At 31.3% G+C, this 6,000-nt stretch overlaps 1 long non-coding RNA gene across 1 annotated transcript; it reads left to right on the top strand.

Annotated features, from left to right (window-relative positions):
* The first annotated feature begins 980 nt into the window (after nucleotides 1-980).
* Nucleotides 981-5,898, top strand: LOC134700183 (uncharacterized). Its single transcript, XR_010103800.1, has 4 exons — nucleotides 981-1,079; nucleotides 2,594-2,625; nucleotides 4,433-4,464; nucleotides 5,869-5,898. It is a non-coding gene; the product is annotated as an uncharacterized LOC134700183 (long non-coding RNA).
* Nucleotides 5,899-6,000: the final 102 nt, after the last annotated feature.

The raw sequence follows: 6,000 nt of genomic DNA, 5'->3' as shown, positions 1-6,000 counted from the left end.
AAACTTATAGTTTCGGTCTAGTACAAGACTGGTCTAGGGTCCATAGTCATATCACTTCATCATGTTCTCGTCCTATCACATTATCCTGTTCTCGTCTTACATGTTTAAAAAACTTCAAACTGAGGAAAATAAAGTACGACGTATTTTCATACATGACAACACAGCAATCACGGCATATTGTGTATCCGATATTTGATTGATTGATGTCTGATTTACGTCCTGTTGCAAACATTTCATATATATTAAGGGCAATCTGGTAATTGAAGTAACATATCTCTTGAATAAGTGTTATAAATGATTAGTTGTTGCACAGTCTTCGTCAATATTGAGCGTTCCTGATTAAGACTAACTTGTTCAGAAAAGCGCTTCCGACGCACTGATGAAATAAATTGTAAATTGTGGTTTAATCGAGTGTTTAATTAATTCACATGGAATCCATCAATTTTTAAAAGAGCCCAGTTCCAACCCAGGAGAAAGGCTTTTTAAAGATATGTCCCCCATGATTCCAACACATCGATCGTCGAAAAAGGGGGAGTTCAAAACACAGACTCTTCCCCTTCTGTATGTCCCATCTCTAAATTTTGTGTTTTTGTATCCATTACTAGCATGTGTAAGTATTTAAAGTTCAACTTAAGTAAATGAGTACATAATTATTGAGAATTGCTGCAAGTTTTGTTTCTATAAAAATCGATTTTACATTTACCCATATTTCTAAAAATTAAGTTAAGAAATTAAGGGGTCAGTGAAAAAACAATGTGATATGAGAAGTGTTATATTATACCGTCTTATCGTCATCCATGATCATCCATGTATATATTAATTATATCCGTGTGATATTTGGAATGTGGATCCTGACTCAAAATGTTCACTATTTTGAAGAAATTATCTATATGTTTGTGTACTTACAATGTAGCAACGGAAAATACTATAATTTGAAATACTTTATTTAGTTTATTTCCTGGTGGAAACTTATATTTAACATTTAAACGGTAGCTTTCGATAATAGTATATTTTCTATAAATAAACCTCTTCTACGTAACAGGTATGAGGAAGTAAATAAGATCCTACCATCATGACAGGTAATTCATATTTTATGACATCTACACTTTCTTAACCAAATTTTGTTAGCGGTGTTGATGTGTATGGCATAAATTCGATCGCGATTGTAAATTTAAAGTCTCGGTGACTGAATGTGTGTACTTTAGTTTTAAATACATAAAATATATATATATACATGTATGACTCAATATGTATGTCGAGTTTCACACCATTGCGTACTTAATGTATGTACCTCTGCGTACTCAGTGGTCGATCCGGAATGGTTTTTTTTTATAAGTGGGGGCCCACTGACTGCTTAAGAGGGGACCCGCTCCGGTCATGCATCAGTGATTCCCTTAAAACAGCCAATTAAATGTTTCCCCATGAAAGAGTCCCCCTGGTATCCCCTTAATCTGCATCTGGACTACTACACATCATTTTTTAAATGAATTATGTATAATGATATAAATGAAAATTTTGCTTGAAAAATGGCATGTTTGGATGTTGAAAGATAACCGATGACAAAACCGGGGGATTAGTTGGACGTGTTACTTGTCTGTCTGTCTGACACTTTTTTCTCTATGTTTGATCTAAAGGTACTGATTAAATATTTGGTGGTTTTTTTTTTTCATGACGAGTTACAGATCACGTTCGATTTTTGTTCTGGTCTGTTGTTTGTACAGAGTAATAGTACCTGCACTTACAAAATCAACTAGAATAATCTGTTTTTCGCGTTTATCTATTTGTCAAGCTTAAAGATATTTATTTGAAAATTGGTCTATAGTTTGTTCATGACAAGTTACAGATCAAGTTCGAATTGTGTTCCGGTTTGATGATTTTGTGTAGTGTTCCATGTATGGTCCTTGGACTAAGAAAATTTTCAACACTTTGTTTCGTCATGCTTCAAGACATTGACTTGATATGATTTGTTTATCAAGTTATACATCTGTTCTAATACACAGAATGTTTAATCAGTAAGGGACTTTGTCTTGCCATGTAATGCTCACAGAATGGTTGTTTTTAATAACAATCAAGTAAACAGACAGGAACATGTCTATACATAATGCATTGGTGTTTAAATGTGTACCTAAATGTATATTCATTATCCTCTTGTTGCACAAAAGTTTTGTATCGGACAAATATATGTTTCCATTTGTATGAATAATAAAACCGTGTATAAAACGCTATGTAGAAATCAGCATGTCTACCATCGAACACAATTTTGAGTGTTGCCAGTACGGCAAAGATGCATACATGTATGTACTGAAACGTGTGAAGGGTTTTAAAATATGACCAAAAATGACCATACATATTAGCCAAAATGGTAATGTATTGTGGTTTCTATATTTATATTTGCAATTTTCAAACATAAATTTTTATGCAACAACAACATTTCAACGCCTATTTGATCATTAAATTATAATATACATTTGTACGAGTTGTTATAGTAAAATTATGAATTGCCAAAGACAAAATTTTAATATAACACTTGCATATTAATTTAAGTAATAATATTTTCCGGAATCTTACTTAAATACTTTACTTAATATTTTAGATAATGAGGATTGCTGTTGTATGTGTACATTGGTATGTAGATCAGTGTATAACTTATCAGTTAAAAATAAGTCTTTTTGTAACTTATTAAAACAGAAAAAAGGTAGCATCAACGTACTAAGGGGACGACCATTTGATATTCTGGGGGCCAGGAGGATTTGGAAAATAAAATAACTCAGCCTTGATAATCACAAAAATAAATGGTTTGTTCTTTGGTAGTTTGAAAATAAATTTCCTGACTTGCAATGTATTGAAAATAAATAACTCATCAGGTCTATAGCTTCTTGGGCCTTCAGCGGTTCCAAAACCCTTCAATTTTTTTTTGCCTCGCTCCGCTCGTCGTATCATGTTAATTTGACAGTACTTTTGAAGGAGGCTAGATAGATAAAACCAAACTTTAATACTATATGCATGTATGTATGTATGTATGTATGTATGTATGTATGTATGTATGTATGTATGTATGTATGTATGTATGTATGTATGTATGTATGTATGTATGTATGTATGTATGTATGTATGTATGTATGTATGTATGTATGTATGTATGTATGTATGTATGTATGTATGTATGTATGTATGTATGTATGTATGTATGTATGTATGTATGTATGTATGTAAATGGTACACAATAACTTGACTATACAACATGTACAATGTATTATTCATAATTAACAAATATTTTAAAAATTGTATGTTTTTCGAATATCATAAATATAGTTGTGAAAATGAATAATCAGTCCCTTGCTTTAATGAAAATGAAAAATCTTGCTTCAATAGTGGAGAAACGAATAATCTGTCCTAGCTCTCAGTTTACAAAAATAAATAACCGATCCAAAAACAAATCCTCCTCCCCCCCCCCCCCTCCCCGAATATCAAATGATTGTCCCCTAATGAAAAACAAAATTAATGCGGGTGTTATCTTGATATTACATGTATTATGCAACAGCAATTTATAAATTAATATGATAACCGATTGCAAAAAAGACATTATAGAGGATACAAACGTTTAAGAAAGAGAAAAACTCGATATGGACTAAATGTTATTAATAAATATATACTGTTTATTTAAAAAAAAAAAAAAATTGTATTAATATTTAGATCGTTACAAAACCGTTTAATGTAAAAGTGCGGATCAGTGGTAAAAGCTATGATTGCAAATGAGACGACCATTTTTTTTTAATTCGTATGAAGTAGATGTTACCAAAATTATGGGCAATCGTATGACCTCCAATCGTGAGAACAAACCATATACATGTAAATGGCTATAGAAGGCCGCGACATGCAAAATATGAAACATTTCAATGGAAAAAAAATAACAACCGAAAGTATACGAAAATCAATTTATAAAAAAGAAATATTGCAGACATGAACAAACAACAACAAATGAAATACAGGCTTCTAACGTGGGATGGACAAATACAGAGTGAGCAGGGGTAAACCATTTTTGAATATAACCCTCCCATAACCAGGGACAGTAATTTTTTTGAACAACATATGAACAAAGTATTGCCACTCAGTTTAAAAGGGCTTAACTCACCATATCGAAACAATGCAGAAATACACAGCCTTATGTCTTAAAGTATGTTTTAGAAAAAGGCCGAACCATTTTCCCCTTGATTCTATTTCAAACTTAAGCCATTTTCGGAAAATGTATTGAAAAGTACACTTACAAAAATACTGAAACCGGAGGAAAATTCAAAATGGAAAGTATAATCAAATGTATAGTAATATGCAACATTTTTGTGTATTATGCGTCAATTGTCTTGTTTCCGGGTATGTACATGTATAATTTCTGAACAGTAACTGTTGTGATGATTGTTTTTGTTAATTCTTTCAGATCAAGACTATCTTTTGCTGTTTCTGTTGTCGGTAAGTTGAAATATCGAAGAATATAAATGCTACTTGGTTTTCCACTATATCTTTAACTAGTATATGCTTACATTGACATTAGTACATTTGTACATGTTGATGTTTAGAGTTTTGTCAATGCTGCATGGCCAGTATTCACATGACTTGACATCTTCCTTTCTTTTAAATTAAATAAAAATGTAACTGGCTGAGTATCTCATATCCGTTTTAAACACAATAGCATAAAAGAAAGACGTATCAGTAATTAGACTGAACATTATAATATTTATATTTCATATAAACTTTTTGTATATGACTGTGTACATTTAAATTTATCATGATAGATAAAATTATATATCATAGTCAGTTGACTTGCATTTAGAATGTCAAGCGTTTTTGTAAAAAAAACTAATTGGTTACGAAATGTATAACATCATAATATAATGACAAATATTTGAAATGATTAGAATTGTATATTTTTTTATTGTTTTTTAATATCATATTATAACACTAATATTTAACAACATAATATATTTCTATGACGAAATAAATAGGAAACCGTTGCCGAAGTCCGTTTTGAATTTCTAATCAGAACGAAATATATCGGCAACGCTTTTGCATTTTTTGAATCACTTCCTTTGTGCATTTGTATGTCTTATTTTAAGCATAAATTATTGTTTATCAATAGCAGCAAATTTTAATCTTAGTAATCCAAAATAATCATACAATTATATAAACTTTAAGAATAATAGTAACTTGTTAAAGTGTATAGCATTTTCTTAACATTGAAAACTCTCTTTCGTCAGTATTCAGCAATGTAGTAAAACAAGGCTTTTATACGTTTTGCTCGCATGAAGCAGGGTTTTATCATGTATAACAGAGAAGGAAGAAAATATATAATGGTTTTTGAGTTTTTTTAAGAAAGGTAAATAACTTGATATCAATATGTTATCCCTCAAACTGCCTTCGTACATCTTGACTAGTGTTTTACTCAAATCGAATACTACTAAGCCTGCATAGTCTTTTAATTATCTCCGTCTTTCGTGGACTAACACCTGCTCGAGATTGAGAGTATAGTAACAAGCCAGAGGCAGCACTCCCTGTTCTATATATCTGTCGTAACTCGAATAGTACAGACCCTTCCTGTAATCGACCTGTCTAACTTATTAACGTATACCAATTGTAGAGCAGCAGAATATACTAAGCGACTGCACTATTCGGTATACGCCGTCCGAGGAATTTGTGGAGCGATTAAAAGTTTGTGAAATATAATACTAATAAATGGTTAATTCTTGTTCAGCTTTATTGCAATGTTTATGTGCCTTTACAACGATCTTAAAGTTAATAGAAAGTGTATGTAAAACAGACGTTTCTTCTTATGAGTTGACACAAAAGCTTAAAACTAACAAATATTCATGTTTTCAGACCGTTCTGCTGGTTGACTAGACAAACCAGGTATGTGCCTCATGAATATGTCTGTTTTTTAAATACCTTAACTTAAATACAAAATTTTAATGTTCATCAATAATTACTTTTCTCATCACTTGGCGTCCGTCG

Source organism: Mytilus trossulus, unplaced genomic scaffold, assembly GCF_036588685.1.
Source record: "Mytilus trossulus isolate FHL-02 unplaced genomic scaffold, PNRI_Mtr1.1.1.hap1 h1tg000128l__unscaffolded, whole genome shotgun sequence".
In the NCBI taxonomy this organism is placed as follows: Eukaryota; Metazoa; Mollusca; class Bivalvia; order Mytilida; family Mytilidae; genus Mytilus; species Mytilus trossulus.
The sequence above is the reverse complement of the archived record's forward strand: the minus strand, read 5'-3'. Positions and strand labels throughout refer to the sequence as shown.